This window comes from Lepisma saccharinum, chromosome 23 (genome assembly GCF_977018435.1).
Source record: "Lepisma saccharinum chromosome 23, izLepSacc3.1, whole genome shotgun sequence".
NCBI classification, from domain to species: Eukaryota; Metazoa; Arthropoda; class Insecta; order Zygentoma; family Lepismatidae; genus Lepisma; species Lepisma saccharinum.
In genome coordinates this window covers 19,970,135-19,992,549 of record NC_139251.1, presented here as the reverse complement: position 1 = coordinate 19,992,549, position 22,415 = coordinate 19,970,135, and positions in this window count along the sequence as shown.

Here is a 22,415-nt window from a genome sequence, read left to right as displayed (position 1 = left end):
AAGAGGAAAGTTAATTTTCACTAAATTCAATTATTCATTAAAAAATCTAATTACACCCTACTTACTGTCAAACTTCATTCTATCATTTCGAAGTTTAACTGTAAAATTTCCTCAGAAGTTAAGGTAAATGGAGAACATGTGTAACGTTATATTGACAGAAATATTATTTTCTTTCCAAATCTTGTAGGGGTTTAAAAGTGTAGAAATGTTTTTCAAAGGGCCTTCGAACCGGTTAACCCAGCCTTAACGCCACCTTACATGTAAGGGAGACAATTTAATATCTATTATCACCAATAGATGGAGACGTAAACTTATTACTTTTTCCAGAAGTGGGATTGATATTTTTCGGGATTATATTATGCTAGCTTAAAGAACATTACATTGCTGTGGATTTGCGCACGCAGAAAATCAAGAGTAACGCTTTCTTCAGCATGATTCGAAAATTATAACACATACTTTCAAAAAGGTTGCATGCGAAACTATTTTATTGAGTAATATTAACCGATGTGAAGCAAAATAAATTGACCTGCATAAATATTTTAATAAATTCAGTAAGCCTAACTCAAAGTATATAGAGGATAGGTTAAGCCATCCGAAGATTGCCGATCTTTTACGAACGCGTGACGTCACCGCAGAGGCACTGAGCTCGGCTGAAGCAGACGGCCAGTAGCATTTATATGGGAGATTCAGAGCGAAAATTATTTTGTTTTTACTTTGAGGAGGGGGAAAATATGAATTTTCATTCTCTGAGATGGTATTGCAGCAACCTTTTAATGATTAGTGACATTATTGAAAACGCGCTACTTTTAAAAGGGGGCACGTGTAAATGTATTTTGAAAATCCATGCCTGAAACTTACTGATCCATGCGTTACAAAGAAAGTTGCAGTGTTCTCATTTAGCATTTCAAGATTTTGTAAATCGTATTATAATTTTAACGAAAACGTCGGATGCTGAAAAGAATTATATATATAAACTAGCTGATTACCGTCATTGCCCTGGTATTTATTTATCCCAATCTTGTATTAGACAGGAAAATAATGAATTCTAACTATAGTGTAAAATGTAACTAATTTTAAATGTGATCGTGAATGTCACCGATTAGGTCATTTGTGGCATTTTACTTTTCATCCCCTCTCACCCCCATGCCGATAGGTGATGAACTTGGAGTTGAACCGCATTGGGAGTGTCACGAAAACTATGGATTCCATTCGCAACACCGCGTGAATGTTAGGCAACCCGAGAAACACTATCGCTGTGCGGATTGCATAGATTCACGGATGTCTGTTTGTGCGAAATTTAATATCGGTGGTTCTCGATTGTTTTTACATGTCACCCCTTCCCACCCTCACCCCTAGGGGTGCCAGGGGTGTCTTACCCCCACAGTATTTCTTTCCAAGGTTGCAAGTGATACGCGTACCAAGTTTGGTTGAAATCGCTCCAGGCGTTCGAGAGTTATTGCTGAACAAACAAACACACATACTTCCATTTTTATATATATAGAAGAAGATAGATAGATGAAAGAGTTAAAAATATATAATTCATTGATAAGTTTATTTCACTTCACTTATCTTCCAATATTTGGCTAATCGCGAAGATGAGGATTTGTGATATGATTAAATTGATGAAAGGATACTCATAAAGAACACGCTTTCCCAGCCGGAGATTCGAACCCGGGAACCCTGGCGCTGTAACACGTTGTGTTAACCACTTCACAGTAGAAATAAACAGTGACAATTATGTGGAATACTATTTATTTAATGCGAGAAGCATTTACGAGTGGTTATTGAGGTAACAAGTAATTTTTACAATAAGTTTTAATAAAAACAGTAATACAATTTTTAATCGAGACTTACCCCTTGCAGTCTCTAAATGTACTTGTAGGAGTACGCATAACCTTCACTGATAATAGTTTGTGTAAATTAATTGGCGCAACAGCCCTCCGACAGCCAGGTCCTGCTAGAGCGGCTTTCTCATTGGCTGACGTGTGGTCAACGCCTGTTTTCTGGCATTCGACACCGGAGCCCGCTAACCTTTTTCAAATACCTCCCCAATTGTTGTCCCGACGCTGCTAGTTACCGCCGAGGATCGAACACGAGATCCCTCTTGCCAAAGGAGAGAGCGATAACTATTGGGCAAAGCAAGAGCCCAGTGTAAATTGATATGCTATTAAAAATTAAAACTTATCCCTGTTCGAAAGAAATGAACTATGAAGTAAAATCAATCTCTCATATGTATAATTTTCTATCATGAGGTCAGACCCGAGTTTGGTTGAGGGGGAGGGATGCTGCTTGAAATACCATATCACCAGACCTCGATATGTAAAGGGTTTTCCACCGGGAAAATATTGCTATGATGCTTCACTAAATAGTGGAAATATATATATTTTTTAATGCGACAAAAAAATGTAGCTTGCCGTCTGACATAACTGAAATCATATATGGCAGGGTGAAAGACAGGGTTGTGCAATTACGCGTAAAAAATAAAAAAAGGTAATTTAAAAAAGTAAAATGCTGAAGTGCTCCCTGTGCTTTGCACCACGCCATGAAGGCATATAGGGGGGAGGGGTGTAGTCGGTGCCGGATCTACAAATCTTGCCCCCCCCCTGCAAAATATTACCAAAGGCTCCCCTCTACCTACATCCCTTCCTTCACACACACACACACACATTATATATATATATATATATATGTGTGTGTGTGTGTGTGTGTGTGTGTGTGTGTGTGTGTGTGTGTGTGTGCGCAGTTCTTGATCTCATGATGACAGTCGCATACAAGGGCCCACACGGAAATTCAAAAGTCCCTTAACACCCCCCCCCCTATAAAAAGTAAAGAAATTACGCTTGGTGCAATTGGTCACAATAAAAACAGGTTAGGCTTAGGGGGGGGGGGGCGTTGGTGTGTCCCAAGTGGACGTTCGTCATATTGATTTTTTTTACTTCGCCTTTTGTGCCACTTTTGGCTAATTTGCGAAGATGGGGATGAGTGATGACATGATTAAATTGATGACTGGGCACTCACAAACATCCATGCCCAGGCCGGGATTCGAACCTGAGACCCCTGTGCTTAACTACTCCACCACGGAGGCCGGCAAGTTAACCTTTGAAAATATGCAATTACAATAACTAGCTTTTACAACAAAACATATATATCAGGGTACATCGAACTTTATTAACTGGACAAAAATTCACTGTACTAATGTGATTATGTAATTATACAACATAATACTTTAAATGTAACTTTTGACTGATAATTTGATGATCATATTCGGTTTATAATACTTATTCCTACAATCCTTTATAGGAGTTTAATATTTTCACACATATTTAGGTTAAAAAGAAAGGCCCAGGATAAAATTTTCATCCAAGCGGTCTTTTTTCTTCACCCTGTCACCCCCGCCTCAACTTTTAACCTTCATCCGACTATTTTCCACCACTCGAGAATCTGTAATCCCCCAATTATTTAATGCTGGCGCTGTCACTGCACTTTTCCCATCCAATCGCAGCTACTGATTTCCAATGCATTGGGAAATTATTCTGCAAACCCATAGAGGTAATACAACTAACGAATAGTGCGGGAATGTTAATAACAAAAAAGATGACAGAGAACGAAGTTGAACATGATCAATTCCATAGGAAATAATGCACCTTCCTCCCCTCGGTAGTTGCTCGGAATATTCTCCGGCTTGAAAATACTTAATTTGCTTAGAGCATCATATATTTTTTATAACTGTGAAAAGATTCCCCTACACTAAAATTCTAAGTCAGAGTATTAGAGGAGAGCAACTGCATCCTCTTGACCCCCGTGCACATGCCTATGGATCAATCGTAATTAGCATGAAAAGTGAATTTGAAGCTGTTATTAAAACTTCGAAATCCATTCCAAATAAATTGTCGTTAATCGTTACGTCTTGTTTTTGTACAAGTATCGTGCAAGACGTATACATCAATAGGTATCTCAATTTTAAAAATATGTGAAAGAACAATTCTATAATAAAATATTGTTGAGGAAGAGGGCGTGAGGTGTCTGTGTAAACAACCTTAAGAAAATAATGATTTTGTGCTAAAGTATATAAGAAAATTAAAATGTAATACAATTAAAGTCAGGGTTCGCCAAGGTGAAAAAAAAAAACAATTTTAAAACCCAGTGGGTTTTTTCATTAACTTTTGTATTTTAATGATTTCTGAAATGAAGGAATGTCATAGAAGTGTATACTAATGAAGATTGCATTGTCTTAGCATTGCATTGAATCTAATTCTTAGAATGCGATCACGACTGTCATTAGAACTCGAAAATAATTTTGCTATCTAAAATGCACAACACTTCTAATATTGAAATGAAGTAGAACGAAATATCAGAACTCAGTACACCAATACAAATATTTAATCTTTATTAAGAAATTACATTGGCCTATATTAAGCTGTAGATTCTGCATGTACTTTAGACAAAAGATTCCAATATGTATGTTGAACAGCAACGTATTTAGGTTCCCTCAATATTGAATACATTCGTTACTGCAGTTTGTATACCAAATAGCATAGAATTACATGATTACTACATTATTACAATAACACAACTATTACGTTCTACGTAACAGCGTATTTCTTGAAAAAATATAATATTGTACCCTTGCGTGGTGGCCACTTTATTATAATACACCCTGCATGGTCGCTATTTTCATTTTGAATTAACATTTCAGTTGAAAGTGTTGAGCGGAATGTCCCTGCGAGGCATACGCTTTGTTTTTAAATCCAACTTGTTTTTTAAACGTTAATAATTGTATTTTACATAGTTAAACCCATTGTTAACAAAGAAGAGTTTTGCGCGACTCATTATTAATTGTATTGTCTAAATGCACACAGTTTTAGTTTATGTTAATACGTGCATCCAGTGATTTTCCCCCTAGTGTTTTCTCATTATCCAACCATGATAATTCTCAGTACGGAGTTTGCAACATGTAATCAAAAAGTGAGTTGGCAACGCGTACTCTTAATTTTCGCCGCTCATGCGCCACCGCAAGTATAAAGCCAGCGCAGCGAGAAACAGAGAAAGAAAGATATTGCTGAATTAGAGAGAGCTAGAAAGAAAGAGATAATATAGCTAAGACAAGTAGTGGAGTCTATGGAGGAAAGAAGGCTCCTGTAAATGAAAGAAGAAGAGAACAAGAGAAAGAAAAAGCAGAGGAAGAAGCTAAAAAGGCACTTGAAAAAGCAGAAGAAGAAGATAAAAAGACGCAAGAGAAAGCCGAGGAAGAAGATAAAAGAAAACTAGAGACACAAGAATTTAGGTCTCTAATAGAGTTTCTTGAAGAGAAAAGAGAAAGGGAGTTCGAAATTCTGTGTGCCTTGGTTGAAAGCCAGGAAGAAAGGGGAAAGGGAGAGAAGGAGAAGGAGGAAGAAAAGAGAATGAGAGAAAACAGGAGGATAATGAGAAGAGACAACAAGAAGCTGAAAGAAGACAGACCAGTTAGAAAGTCTTAGGGAGGATACAGAGAAAATTAGAATCTCTTGTCAGCAGGAAGTAGTGAGAGTAGTAGAGGAACAGTTAGAACCTTTAGCTGTCTGGCGTGGGCAAATGGAGCAAGAGCAGGAACAAATTAAGAAAAATTTAGATACCTGTCTACAATTGGTAGCTCAGTCTGGAATGGAAAGTGAAAGTGAAGAACCAGAGAGAGTTAAGCAGATAGAAACATCAGTAGAGATCATAAGTTCTGCAGTAATGAGTCTGAGTGAGCGGGCCGTATTTATGGAGAAGGCGGTCCAAGAACAAGAAAAAAGCAGTCGGGGAAAACGTGAACTCCTTTCGCGAAGAGACAAAGCATTGGAAGTATCTCTTCGGCAAGAAATACATGACCAGACTGGGTCCATTGTCAGAAGAGCAGGCAAGATAAGATTGAAAGTTTGCAAATACAACCAAGAGTGAATTCTGATGTCATCCCAGATTCCATTGAACTAGGTGGAAATTTGAATCCGGAAGCAGCCTCTTATGTACCTCCTAGAGTGATGCAGAATCTTTTCTATCGGATAGGCGTAAGCGCCCTAGAGAAGCAGACAGTTCCGACGGGTCACCTCCTCGACGAAGAGCCGAATTTAAGATGGCTAGAATAGCTGACATCGCTCACATCCCCACGTTCAAGGGCGATATCGAAGCTCAGTCAGCAGAGAAATATCTTCGTGAGCTTGTACGCTTCAAGCTCATGGACGTACCTGATCATTACCGACTCGAATTGCTACCTAGAGTATTCACAGGTAAAGCTGAACATTGGCTGGCAGGTAACATAGACAATTTTGTTAGCTATGCTGATTTCTGCATAAAGTTTAAAGAAGAGTTTGCCTCAGAGAAGGCTAAGCAGAGTCAATTAACAGCAGTAAGAAATAGAAGATATTCCCGCCAGGTACATAAAAATATGGAGAGCTTCGCTTGGAGCATTTACGCCGCCTATAGGAATTTAAGCGGCAACTACAGCGAGAGCGAGGTGCTGAATTTAATCATAGGTCAACTAACATATAGAACCAGAAACCTCTGCCTTGCGCACGCTCCTAGATCAGTCGACGAATTGACCCGCTTTCTCAAGGACTTTGAAATATACGATGATCCCAACTTTTGGAGAAATAAAGAGGACTTCAAAGGTAAAGAACTTTCCAACAACAGTTTTAAAGTTCGGAGCATTGAGACCAGGAGTGAAACTAGATAAGAAAACTCTTGGAGAACTCGAAAATTTAATAGAGGTGGAGGTAACAGAGGACTGAACCGTAACTAGTATGATCGGTGGGAACCTTATCGACAAAATAAAGGGCGAGATCGCAGATCTCCCCAGAGGAGGAGAAACAATCAGGAACGCAGTGGTCCTAATTCACCTAGGCGACTCTCACCTAGAGACCTGGAACCAGGTGGTAGACAGTCGCACTCAAGAGAGGACTTGACCTCTGAGCAAGAGGAAGCCCTAGAAACAACCCGGGACTTCCTGCGTAATCAAAGGTCTCAGTCCTACCAAACAAACTAGATTCTTATCTAGGTTCTTCGTTCCCATTTAGGCAAGGGGCCACGGAGGAGCGACCTGATACACCTATCCAAGAACTGAAGGTAAACTTTCAACTATCTACAGAAGAAGTAAAATTACAGAGTGAACTGAAATCCGCAAGAGAATCAAGAACGAGATACAAATCACCAGCAGTACCGGGAAAGTTAATAGATATACCAGTGACTTGTGTGATAGATACTGGAAGCGAATGCTCTATTTTGAGTTATGAAATTTGGACTAAGTGAAAGGAACCAATACCAGGTAATCAAGTGCAGAAGTGCAGAAGATTAGTGGATTTTTCTGGAAGCCATAATAAGCGTGTCTTTGGCACCAGACGTATGGAACTTGAGATTGAAGGTATGGTATTCAGTACTGAAGTTTTTATATTGAGAGGTTTTGGTACAGAATTTCTTTTGGGCATGCCATTCTTGAAGCAGCACGAGGCCGAGATAAATTAAAGAAGAAACTCGGTAAAATTTTATTTTGGAAAAACTCTGGACCAAGAAGCAGGGAATCCTCTGGATGTTGAAATTGTGCGGTACATCCAAAAGGTACAAGAAAGGGACGAAGAGTGGATGTATAAACCGGCAGACCTCAGGGAGAAGGTCGAAACTATAGACATTCTGAATGATTCCCAGAAACAGGAGTTGCTGCAAGTGCTGAATCGATATATAGCCGTGTTCTCAGAGAAGCCCGGTACCATGGAAAGTTTAGAATATGAAATCCTTTTAAAAAGTACCAAACCAGTTCAACGCCCGCCATATTCAGAGCCGCTTTCGAAAAGGGTCGCTATAGAAAAAGAACTTAGCTTGTGGCAAAGCTGGAACATTATTCAACCATCAGTATCACCCTATGTAAATCCATTACCAGTAGTAGGCAAGCCCGATGGTAGTGTAAGACCATGCCTGGATTTTCGACAAATAAATGCTATTATTATAGTTCCTAAAAGCTCAGTGCCACCTATTGATGAGTCATTGCAGAGATTTAAACAAGCCCATTATTTTTCAAGTTTAGATCTAGCCTCGGGCTATTTACAGATCCTTTTAAAAACAGAATGCCGAAAATACACTGCTTTTTCGTACAAAGGTCGCCAGTACGAATTCTTAAAGATGCCTTACGGCATACAGTTTTTGGACTGAAAACTGAAAGTTATCTGACTGTGTACATAGATGATCTTCTGATCTTCGATTGGATTTCGACAGCCATATCCAACATATAGAAGAGGTACTCCATAGATTAGAAGAGGTTGGACTAAAAGTAAAACTTCGTAAATGTAACTTTGCGTAAAGTGAATTGGTGTATTTAGGCCATCTAATTTCGGGAGATAAGATTAAAATAGGCCCGAAAAAGAACGAAGCCATCCTAAATTTTCCTCAACCTAAAACGAAGAAAGATGTCAGGAAGTTTTTGGGACTCGCAAATAGGAGACGGAAATTCGTAAAAGACTTTTCGGCTAAGACAGAACCATTGCTGAAGTTACTCTCTAAAACCGCTAGATGGAATTGGGGTTCTATGAAACAATCAGCCTTTGACCAGCTGAAACAAGAACTGGTAACCGCTCCTGCCCTGGCTCAACCTGACTTAGACCAAGAGTTCTGCATACAATGTGATGCTTCGATCAAAGGTTTAGGATGTGTCCTATTTCAGAAGCAGAACGGAGAGAAAGCTGTAATCCAGTACTTTAGCAGGAATCTAAAGAACAATGAAGTACACTACTCCATTCACGAACTGGAATGCCTGGCCATACTTTTTGCAGTAAGCAAGTTTGAAATTTATCTTCGCGGGAGACATTTCAAAATCTACACTGATCACAGAGGGTTAGTTTGGCTCCAAAATTCCAGGAACTGGAACTGTCGGCTCACTAGATGGTCCCGGAGGACACCAAATTTTTCCATGTCAACTACGTATGGCAAGAAAGGGGAGAAGTGGAGGATGTAGAGAATTGGATCCAGGCCCAAGAAAATGATGATTTCTGCAGCATATCTTGATGGTTCTGAGGCAAGAGGAAGTTAACGACACCCCAGTTGAATCCAGGATGAAAATATAGTATCAAGTGTATGGAAACCTCTTCTTTAGGAAAACATCTGGAGATGAAGTCTCCTGGAAATTGTGTGTCCCCGAGAAGCTGAAGGAAAGGGTCCTAAGGGAGAACCACGTTAAACTAGGTCACTTCGGCATGGCTAAAACCCTTAAGAGAATTAAGAGTATATATTTTTGGCCTAAATTGAAGATGGATATAGCCAAACATGTTAGGAATTGTATCACCTGCGCTAAAACGAAAATGGACATATTAGGAATTTTGAAGGATAAGCTACACATTAATCAAAAAGGTCCTCATGAACTTTTATCAGTTGACCTAATAGGAAAGTTGCCTATGTCTCATGGGTACCAGTATATTTTGACCATGGTAGATGTAGGGACCACATTTGTCTCCACTCACCCTCTGAGACGAGGAACGGCCAGGGAAATCCTTAATGTAATGGAAAGAGGATATTTCTGCCATTTTCCAAAGGTGAGAGCAATTCTATCTGACAGAGGAACACAGTTTACTTCTGGATTGTGGAAGGAGTACTTAGATAAGAAAGGGATTAAGTACTACTTCACAACCGCTTCACCCCAGCAGTAATATCATCGAACGAATGAACCTAGAAATAGTGAGGTTACTCAAATTGTTTTGTCATCGTGAGCACCAGTCTTTATCAGTGTATCTAACTTACAGGATATGCACCTTCAGAGTTATTCTTTAACCGGCCTGTGCCTAATGAAGTTCTGGATCATTTCAACTGGCCCATCGACGTGGGATCAAAAGTTATTCATGGAAAGAACTTGAGAACGCTCCAAAAGTGAAAAAAACAAAGTTTAAAGTAAAAGGAAACGCTTTCCAGTTGCAACAAGGTGACTTGGTTCTTGTCAGGAACCAAAAGCTGAGTTTCAGAAAGAATAGGACAAACGCCAAGCTATTTGAGGTGTTTATTGGCCCCTATGTCCCCACGGATGTTCGAAGCAACACTGCCCTGCAGTTGAACCCGACGACCAAGAACCCAGAACAGCCTTCGCCTCTACAGGTGTTCTCCAGAGCGAAGAAGAGAAGTGGTAGGGAAAGAAGAGGACCCACGTGACTGAAGCGTAGAAGGGAGAGAGACTCTTACTAGTTTGATTTTTAATATTTCAAACAAAATTTTTCAGAAATTGTAAGGTTTAAATTTCTACAAAATTTTCGCCCGAGGAAGGGACATATGTAATGACCCTGCGTGGTCGCCACTTTATTATAATAGACCCTGCATGGTCGCTATTTTCATTTTGAATTAACATTTCAGTTGAAAGTGTTTGTTTTTAAATCCAACTTGTTTTTTAAACGTTAATAATTGTATTTTACATAGTTAAACCCATTGTTAGCAAAGCAGAGTTCTGCGCGACTCGTTATTAATTGTATTGTCTAAATGCACACAGTTTTAGTTTATGTTAATACGTGCATCTTGTGATTTTCCCACTAGTGTTTTCTCATTATCCAACCATGATAATTCTCAGTACGGAGTTTGCAACATGTAATCAAAAAGTGAGTTGGCAACGCGTACTCTTAATTATAATTCTCGTCATTCATGCGCCACCGCGAGTATAAAGCCAGCGCAGCGAGGCCCGGAGCTCACACACGTCGTTCCGATGTCGGAGAGGAAGCACCTCGTCCCTAGCTCTCCGCAGAGGTAGAAGAAAGAACGAAATTGCATTCGACACTTTATGCCCAAGCGATGGAACAGGGAAAAAGAAGCCTAAAACGTCGACAAATTAGCGAAGAAGACGATTCTACCAATAGCGAGTTCGACAACACTGATTCTTCAGCGTCACACCGAAATGGTACGACCCAAGGTGTTCAACCTGAAGACACTCCAACTGAGAAGACTTACCGTTTGGTACGACAAGCGCTTTGATAGCTACTCAACTAGATGATCTCCTCAAGGGCAGAGCTGTTTTTACCTACAACAAAGAATGTTGCAGAGCTCACACGTGCGACCAGAGGGATTTCATGACGGTTCGTGAATACCTTCACAACAAGAAGCTCCACATCCTAACGCTTGGGGTGTCGCGGCATCCTTTGATCCTACCACCCAAGCGTCCCGCTCGTCAGGGGTACCGCGTGCCTCCTACTTTTTCTTGCAGGGGAGCCTGTGACGTCAACAACCATCAACGTACTAAATAAAATTAGGTCCCCGTACTCCCCTGGCGCCTCACTGCGAGGAATAAATTGGATGTTCCCTGCCCCCCTTACCTCTTCGAGATCAAAGGTGGTACAGGTAAATGCACGTGCGTGGTGCAGGTAAAAGCACGTGTGTGGTATAGGTAAATTCACGTAGGGGTTACAGGTAAAGACACGTTTGCTAACAGATATTATTTTATTAAGATTATAATAAACTAATATACGTATAGATACTTTATGTGATCAAAAGTATCCAGAGACAACACGAAACGTGTGTTTATCATAGAGGGCGACACAGTACTGCAATCTACCGCGTGGAACACATAGTCAGCAAACTCAGTAGTCTGCAGACAGTGTGAGACAGCAGTATGGGATGGTCTGAGGAACTCGCAGACTTTCAACGTGGTCAGTTGGTTGGGTGCCACTTGTGTAGGAAGTCTGTGTGTGAGATTTCCACCCTCCTAAACATCCCTCTGTCCACTGTTTCCAATGTTATAGTAAAGGGATGTGTACAACCCAAAAGCGTGCAGGCCAACCTCCCATGTTGACCTCCAGAGACCATCGAGTGTTGATGAGGGTCATACAGCATTATCGTCAATCATCCATCGCCATCACCACACAGGAATTCCGAACTGCTTCAGGATCTACTCCGAGCACCATTACTGTTTGGCGCAAGGTGCGGCAACTTGATTTCCATGGCCGAGCAGCTGCTAATAAGTAGAACATCACACAGACAAATGCCAAACGCCGCCTCGTGTGGTGCAAGGAGCGTCGAAACTGAACCATAGAACAGTGGAAAACCGTTGTGTGGAGTGATGAATCACAGTACACAATGTGGCAATTCGATGGTAGGGTGAGGGTGTGGCGAATGCCTGATGAACCACATCTAACAGCCTGTATAGTGCCGACAGTGAAATTCGGAGATGGCAGGGTTACAGTGTGGTCATGTTTCTCCAGGAGGGGGCTTGACCCCCTTGTTGCTTTACATGGCAATGTCACGGCACAAACTTACGTTAAAATTTTAACAGCTTTCATGCTGCCTACCGTTGAAGACCAGTTCGGGATGACCATTGTGTATTTCAACACGACCGAGCACCCGTCCATACTGCAGGGCTTGTGGGAGACTGGTTTGACGACAACAACGTCCCACTAATGGACTGGCCTGCGCAGAGTCCTGATTTGAATCAAATAGAACATCTCTGGGATGTTTTGGAATGCGACTTCGTGCTAGACCACACCGATCCACATCAATACCTCTTGTCATTTTGGCGCTCTGCGAGGAATGACTGCCATTCTTCAGGAATCCTTCCGGCACCTGATTGAAAGTATGCCTGTGAGAGTGAATGCTGTCATCAAGGCTAAGGGTGGGCCAAACACTGTATTGACTGCCAGTTTTCCCGATGGAGAGTTGCCCAAACTTGTACTTTACTTTCAGGTGAGTGTCCGGATACTTCTGATCACATAGAGAGAGTGTGTGTGTGTGTGTGTGTGTGTATATATATGTCTAGGAATTAATTCGTGCGGTTGTTACGCACACATTGAAGCTGTAGTTCAAACACAAAATACATAAATCCCTTAAGAAAAATATTGTCCATCGCGAGCCACCACTTTCGCCCATCTGCCAGGCAAGTTACGGATTCCTTGGCGAAAGAAGTCCTCGTCCTTTGAAGCGATCCAGTAACAGACCCATTTTTCGATATCTTCTGAAGAAGTGAACCGCTGTCCAAGCAAATCGTTATTCATGCAATCGAACAAGTAGTAGTCCGAAGGTGGGCCTCCCCCATGGCGCAGTGGTAGCGTCATTGCCTTGTAATCGAGGGGTCCCGGGTTCGATACTCGGTGGAGGCTCAAGTGGTTCCGATCCCACTTTAAACTGTAGGCCCAGTCCCGATTAGCTTTACTGTGCATAAAGTGGACTTAAAACACCAACTCAAACCAAACCAAGTAGTCCGAAGGAGCAACGTCTGGTGAATACGGCGGGTGGGGTAAAACGTCCCATCCGACATTTTCTAAATAGGTTTTGACCGGTTTTGCGACATGTGCGCGAGCGTTATCATGTTGAAAAATAAGTTTATCATGTCTGTTCTTCCATTCTGGTCGTTTCCTGGCCAGAGCTTGCTTCAAACGCATTAATTGTCGTCGATAACGTTCTCCATTAATAGTTTCACCCGGTTGCAGCAGCTCATAGTACACCACACATTTCATATCCCACCATATGCACAGCATAACCTTTGCACAGTGAATATCTCGTTTCGGTTGTGATGGACCTGGTCCACCTGGCTTCACCCAGGCCTTTTTTCGTTTCGGGTTCTAGTAATGGATCCACTTCTCATCGCCAGTAACAATGCGATGCAAAAACCCCTTTCTTTTCTGTGTTTGAAGCAGCAATTCGCAAATGGTTTTTCGTCTTTCAACGTCTCTGTCTTTCAATTCATGTGGAACCCAATGTGACATCTTTTGAATCATTCCCATGGCTTTGAGGCGTTTGGAAACTGTTGTTTGATCAACGCCTAATGCTTCTGCAAGTTCTTCCTGCGTTTGACACGAATCCTGATCGAGCAATGCTCTCAATTCTTCGTCTTCAATTTTTTTTGGCTGCCCAGGTCGCTCTTGGTCTTCCAGGCCGAAATCACTACTTCTAAACCGTGCAAACCACTTCTGACACGTTCGCTCAACTAGCGCTTGGTCACCATACACTTCCACCAAAATACGATGACTTTCGGTAGCACTTTTCTGCATGTTAAAGTAATGAAGCAGAACACCCCGCAAAAAACACTTTAACTGGCACGAGCTGCGCCATGTTCAGTTGACTACAAAATGCTGTTGTTGACGCGTCCATCAACTGCCCTATACTTCGAACGATGCGCGCTGACAGGAGTTTTCAACGCATGTGTGGATACACGGAACTGTGGGACTATACGCTCGTTACGCCATCTCTTGTCCAGGCGCACGAATTAATTCCTAGACCAAATATATATATAAAAAGCTGGTGTAACCTTTCATTATCCCAGTATGCCCTGAGATATTTAAGTCTATGTTCAACCACTGGTAAGAAGTTAGCACTTATGGGTAGACTTTTGCAGTCCTCCTGATTGAAGTGTTTAGAGTATGGTGATTGCGTGTAGGGGTTACATGCGTTGTACTCTCGGGGAATACAATGTATACTACGTATCTATGATATCGGTATTTTCTTATGCTTGTGACTGAAGATAATAGTACACACCTGCAATTAATCTCTTGATGCTTCTGACAGAAGTCGTAATGTATCTTATATCGTAATGTATCCATTATTGATACAACATCTGCTAATATCAATTCAATCATACAAACTAGCTATCCACAGAGATACAGAAGTAACCAGGAAATTGTAAGAGAATAAAGGATAAAAAATAAAATTTCTATGGTTTAGCAGTTTGTTCTGGTCTGGTAGTTGGTGTGCCGGGCGGTGAAGTGCAGTGGGTAGGTTGAGCGGCAATTTCAAATGTGAAATATATTACATGTATTCGCATTTTATTTATAAAAGCTCGACAAAACCCGAAAAAACTCAATTAAACCCGAAAAAACCGATTAAACCCACCTGGCCCAGATAGTTTTTTTTTTTAAGAAAACGGGTTTTTTCAAACACAGTTTAAAGTAGTTTATATATTAATAATTTACGAAGGAAAATTAGTTTTTTACATCTACGTAAAAACCTGGTTTTCTACGTGAAGTAAATTACGCGTAATTTACGTAAAAAACTTAACGAGTTTTCCAACCCTGGGGAAGGGAGTTCAAGATTTTGTTAGCAATGTATTACACAGCAGATGGCAAACAAATATTTTTTTTAAAAGAAAGTGTTGGAGCTATTGACGGCGTCAAAGAAAAGACAGAGGAGAAACGCGGAGAGTGGAGTGATATTTTACGGGAAGCAGTCACTTTTATTATACCCTTATATTTACATGCAATATACAAAATTTCTGCTTTGAGATCTCGCATAATGCCTTTTTCACAAAAAATGGGCAATCCTGCATATTTTACGTGAAAGTTGTCTATTCCTTTATTTACACAATAATCAACGGGAAAGCTGTGATATTTTATCTCTTCCTATAGTTTTCTGATAATAGTTTTCACAGCTATCCAGAGCATTTAGGCATTATTTCAATTGACAAGAACAAAAGAATCTCCTTTGAAAACATCCAGCAAAAATAAAACCAACACCTATCCAGTCCTTATCATGGGCAGCGCGGAGAGAAGAAGATAGGGGTTCCTTCGGAAGATGGTTTTTCGAAAACTATTGGACGCATTTGAATCAATTTTGTGATAAATTGATTAGAAAGGACGAATCTTAACAGTAAAAGTTGTAACTTTTCCCCTGCTACTACTATATTTTAGAAGATATTAGTTGTCAAATATCTCAGTATTTGCATAAGGAACCAGCTTTTCCGTGCAGAGCTTTTCAGCGATGACGTAACGAATCCACGGACAACTGCGCATATGATCTGCGCCGCCGAACGAGCAACCCCTGAGTCTAACTACCTTGTGCATTTTTTTTAAAGTTTTTTTTTGTTGTAATTTATCTTATTAGTTTCTATTAGTCACCAGGTTATTGAAGTTGTCTTTAACTTCACAAACGTAGTGATATAATACAACAACAACGTTAAGGTATTTTAATAACTACCATCAGGGGCGAGGCATGCTTACAAATAGAAAATAATATCCCGTGCGTGATCCTTATAATGTCAACAGATGCCGCAGTAAGACACGGGTAAGCAACGCAGTTATTGCTTTCGATACAGGACGCGTCGAACTCCGTGGCGGAGTGGTTAGCACCGCGCACCTGGGAATGAGTGTCAATTCATCACTCCATCCTCATCCTCGCGATTAGCCAAATAGAAACAGAAAAGCCAAGTAAAATAAACCAAATCAATCACAAACGAAATACTCTAGTAATAAAGTGTTTCAAACCCAAATATTCAACGCTTATAACATGTAACCAACATATTGGTTCCGATCCCACTTTAAAATGTAGGTCCAGTCCCGACTAGCCTTACTGTGCATAAAGTGGACTTTAAACACCAACTCAATCAATCCATCAATGTAACATGAAAACCGTAAGAGATATTTACACCGGGTTTTCTGCATTACAAAGCCTCATCCATTGCGATATTTTGCAATGCTTCGCATCGTCAGTTTATTTCATATAGAAAATTATATAAAATAATAACTGGTGGAAATCAGCGTTAATTTTTTTCAGAATGGCACTTTTATGTGATAAAATTATGTAAGAAATTATGGAGCGGCTATAATTGCAATCTTAATCTGTCATTTGCGACAAATATGGGTCAAGTGCAGCATTTGATAAGTTTGTGGCTGGCGATTATGTGAGTTAAGTGAAAAAGTGCCATCTTAGGGGCATATCACCTCAGCTGGCAACACTAGCAGGTCGAAATTTTGTCATCACATTTTACATGAAAAATGGTAATTTTGCACTGTAAAAAGGCCTAAATCTATTTCTTTCCTACCTTGATCTGACACGGTCCGAGTTATCTTCGGCGCTTAAAGACATGGGCCATGCTATGTGGAGAAGGCTGTCTCTTATGATGACGTCCCATCCGAAGTGACTCTCACACACTCTCTCTGACCTCACTAGTCGCCGCCGGCGTGTGCTCCGTCCAGCAAGTCTCGGGGTGCACCCTTCCATTGTTGACGGAACGTCAGTATTGTTATAGGCACATTGACAATAACATCACTTCATACCAACAGCTTGAATCAGTTACAACACTTCAGCACTATTACGATATTCATCAGAAGATAATATCTCAAACAATGGCACTGCAACAATGGTGTCAGCCTTGCTTCTACATGAACATCCGTAACTCTTTGGCCGATATTATTGCGTTGAGACTTGCATAGATCGATGTTTTGATATGTAAGGAATTAAATCTTGAATGTACTTGGCAACACTGATTTGCTTTACATAAGTGTGAATGATATTGATCACTCTGTACATACACAGACAAAAATGCTTTTGAAACGGTCTCTTGTTTTCACTATTAAAGGGAATATATGAAAGATTAATTTGCATAGATAATACCACGTTTGTGCAATTAAAGTTAAATTATTAGCATCAATTTCATTTAGACTGTAAATTTTATGAAGCTCACGTTCAGTTTTGTATGTTATTCTCCAAGCAATCTAACACAATAATTGCATATCAAAGTGTCCAGAAGTGGTCATATTGCATAAACTAAGCTTTTTATTGCATTGGTTACTGAAAACATTTCATCTACATGCTTTTTACATGAATATTGAAATGATCTTGTCAAATTCTGGTGTTATAATTGTGGTCATTTCAGTATTCGTATATTTTGAGGAAGTGACATCTTTATATCTGTTATTATTGCAATATTCATGACATCATCGTCATGTGTAATGTTCCAGAACGCTTTCATATAGGCATCAAGCAAATAGCCCCACTAACTTTATCCTTCGTACAACACATAAACAGTTTCTCTTGTCACCTCAACAGTCTTCAGTTATAGAATACTGTCTTCATTTTATAATAATCACTTAGTCATGCCATTGGCGATACATGATTTACAAATTCACTTTCTCTTTGTAATGTTTAGGGTATATTGTGTAGATGGGGCTAAAGATCGACATGTTTATTACATGTGACTTGAAGTCAAGTAATTAAAGACTATAAATGATTCTTAGGGATTAAATATAGTTTTAATGAAGCTTGAAACTCTCGTGTCTTAATTCAACCCAAATAGATTACAATGTCCCTTCTCCTTTAAGATTCTGAAGCAATTACTGATGTAATATACTTTTTTCTTTTTAGTAGTCAGTTATTAAATAACTGATTTTATTGGTCTCCCACAAATGAAATCTTTTTAACATTATCTATGCCAAAATTATTTTAATACTCAAAGTCCGAGACTAAGTTCAATGATTAGTTACTTCACATTACCAGAAGTGTGCATGGCTGCAATTTACAAACTTTTGGGTCTTTTTACATGCAGATGCATGCATGAAGCGATGCCATATTTTGAGCAAGATTTTAACTTAATTCTTTGAAACAGGGCTCATTATCCCGAAAACCATTAACACTAGGCAAGCCCAGGTGCCTGGCAACCCGTTGAGTGAGAGAGAATTAGGAAGAAAATTCTGTTTGTAATTGTGTGTGCCACAAAAGTATCTGAATTTATTCCCGAATTTTACAATTAGGCACGGCACGATGAATGATAATTTTAAACTTGAAATCTTTCAACAATGATTGCTTAAGTTTATAACGTTATTACTCTTAAGTATTTCTAACACATGTCGTTGCTACAATTTCCATTATATGGAACAAAATTATTAAATTGCTGGAATAAGTGTTATTGTTTCTTGTATGTGTTAAGAATTATCGAACATATGTTGCGGTGAATATGAATGTGCATTGAGGAAATTTGTCTTGTACTCGAAATTCAGAGGCTCGCCAATCTAAAAAAAAAAAAAACACATCAAAACTGTACTTTCCAACCGTCTTCTAACACACTTTCGACACTATCAATCACTGATGTGTTTTCGCAGCTTCACTATGAAAAATGCTGAAATGTTTGTCACGATATGTTTTCGTCTTAGTCACATTTCTTAAAGTAAACACTGAGGGTTCGTTGAAGGGCGTTTTCACCACTAAGTAAATTTCCTCAGAACTCAACCTACTCCCTTTCTTTTATTACTGATTTTTGGAGCACACAAAAGAGAAACACCCACTTTAAGAACTTCACGGAGAGATTCAAACGCTAGAATGTAAAAGTACCGCCGCAACTTTTCGCACGCTAATCCAAAAAGGCAAAATCAGCCTTGCACTTGAAACGGCACGAAAAACGACGCAACAGGAGGGAGACAAAATCCACAGGTTTCAGCGCGCGAACGAACTTCGATCGAAAATCTAGCAGCTCACGCGTTTGCCGGACTACTATGCAATTCGCGATGCTACTAGAAGGGGATTCCCGAAGCGAAGCCCGAAAGTTGTCAAGGGCGGGATGCGACGCACATGCGCGCAGCTCACCTCCCTCGCAGGCGTCCCGACTGGCGGCAAAGCCAGGACCCATTGATTTCCTTTATGAAACCGACTTGTCTCTACGGAACAATTTTATACGGCCGCGTTGCAGGACCATTGACAAAACAGCGCCGACCCCGGAGGGAAACTTTGGTGGTCTCTGCCAAAATTGCATAGGCGTGTTTATATCCTTAATACCATACATATAAATGAAGACGCGTAAGGAGAAGTGTGTGTTTTGGTTTGAAAGTTTTTACTGAGCGGAAACTTCGCCATCTATGTTTCAGCACTAGAGTTAAATGTAGGTAGCGAAACAAAGGATGAATGGTGGCCCACATGGGGAGGGGAACACTGGAAATCGCAACTGAAAACAAACAATAAACATGCAGTAGCAGTGGCGTTCCGGCAAACTTCTTAAGGGGTAATAGAAAGAGGTTTACCTTATTTCATTGAACAGCCCTATATTATACCCTATTTATATGCATTACAAATTCAATTTTTAAGAAAAGTTGGACGAAACTGAGCTGTTTCATAACCCAAGCATCCAAAAACCCACGCCACTGTACATAATTAGGAAATCACCGATATTTATGAAATTCCAAATTAGGGCTACACAGTCCAATCGGGATTGTTTGAATATTTTTTTTAATACCATCTTGTGTACAGATAGGCTAATCGAGACTTGCCTACAGTTTAAAATGGGATCAGAAACACTATGTGCTTCCACCGGGTAATCAACAGTATAAAATTAATCCAAGCTATTTTCATCTTTCTCTCCTATATTTATAGATTACACTAGTACATATATATCTGTACTTCAGACACTGTTTTCAGTATTCGAACCTGTGGACATATCTTGCTGAGTATGGACGAAGTCTACTTAAAAACTACACGAAAAAAATCTGTTTTTCAGAAATACGTATCTGAGAATATTATTAATAAAATTTGTGATGCATTTACTTGTAAGTCGACAAAATAATAAAGAAGTTGGACTAGATATAAGACCATTCTTGCTCCTTAAAACCGTTCGGTGTGATATTCCACTCTAAATACTTTATAAAAATCTTCACATACCTTGAATAGATGGTCCACAGTGAAGTCACCAGCCAATTTCGAAGGTTGTGAGCGAACTTGTAGACATTCTTTGATCATGTACCAGTCTGTGTAATACAAATTCCAGTTAATATTCGTATTTTCACATTTCTAAGTAGAACATACCCAGTAAGAACAACCAATGCAATGCAACAAATGTCAAATTAATATATCCATATCAAATATGAATTCCTTGAGAATCATGAACATATTTTCGTGTCTGTAACACATTTATTGATAATTTAACTAGATTTTATACCAGGCTAATTTGATCAAAACCTTGAAAGAAATCCTTTTTTATATAAGTGAATGCGTATGTTGCCATCTTACAGCGTTCTGTACTATTCTAGCAAAATGTAGATTTTAGACAGATCTTTTGTCGAGTTAAGAGTATAATCGACAGCCTATTATTGACACCAAATAACAATGAAATCCTGGTGAAAAGATCGTCTAGTGTACTCAATTTCACACAATTTACCAATACATTTCACAAAACTTCACGCCCAGTTTGTATACTCCGCAATCTTAACCGGCGAGATATAGTGTGATGCATCAGTAAGTACCAAGCAAATTGTCCATCACTATGTTCACGCTCTTTGTCTTACCCAATGAGAGTTTCAAGCATTGAACCAAAGCACAATAGAAACTGGTGCAATAGCATGGGAAAAGATATATTCCTTAAAACAAGAGAAAAAATAATGAAAAATGGTCATAGACAATTTGCAAGCAACACTTGTGCGTCCCACTGTACATATTTAATATAACAGAGGATATTTACTTGTGTATGTTGTTGTCAAATGTCTTCTCACGTTATCTGAAGTTCAAGAGCGCAATGAATGAAATTTGAAAAGTGCTGGCGTGCTGAAAATACTGCTATCTAAAAACACTAAAAAATTAAGTCAATGATAAGTTAATGTTTCTGAGAACGTTTTATGCTCAACGTATGATCTTGTCAAAGTAGGTTCTGGGTTTGAGTAATGTATGTTTGTGTTCTTGTGTATTATTGTGTTCTTTCTTTCATAGAATTTCATGTAACAAGAAATAGAAATATATATATATATATATAAACAGGCTACAACATACCACACACTACATTCCGGAAATTGCTAAAGATAGGTGCTTTTGTTTAAGTTGTGGTAAGGAGTTCATCTCTTTGACATGAATGTTATCCATTAATGCACTGTGTCCGATTAATCGGACACTGACATATTTGCATTTTCTATAACACTGTTTCACGTTAATTGGTTATATTTATCAAATCTAGTTCCTTGGTACCTCTGTGATGCATATGTCACCCCACGGGTTTGGCAACATTGTAAATTTCCCGCCAAATTGTAAGGGAGTGAAACATATAGAGTGAGCTGTACTACGTTTCTGCGTAACGGGAAAGATAACTTCAATTCATATGTAGTAGTTGACATTTATCCGAGATATGTTTTGACAAATATGAATAAGAGACATTAGTAATCAAACATGTAACACTAATTTCTGCATTAGTTTTATCCTTGAGCTGCTATTGCGAGAGAAAATATAGTGTCCGATATATCGGACACTGTGCTCATTGAGCACTTTATGCAGATTTTCCATTTCCTGTAAAATTTTCGATACCTTTGATGTTTAGACATTGTCAATGTATATATATGTGTATGTATGTGTGTGTGTGTGTGTTTGTGCATTAGTGTGTGTATGTGTGCATGTTTATGTGTGTGTGTGCATTAGTGTGTGTATGTATATATGCATGTATGTGTGCGTGTTTATGCATTTGTGTGTGAATGTGTGCGTGTTTCTGCATTAGTTTGTGAATGTGTGCGTGTTTGTGCATTAGTGTGCCTGTTTGTGCTTTAGTGTGTGTGTGTGTGTGTGTGTGTGTGTGTGTGTGTGTGTGTGTGTGTGTGTGTGTGTGTGTGTGTGTGTGTGTGTGTGTGTGTGTGATCAAATTTTGACTACTATGGAGAATGAAGATATGGAGGAGGAGGAGGAACAACTCATTTATGTTACACCACCAGTGGATGGCAAGGATACAGACGAAGACAGTGATAAATCTAATGATGAGCATGCGGCCAAACTAAACAATTTTTGGCGAA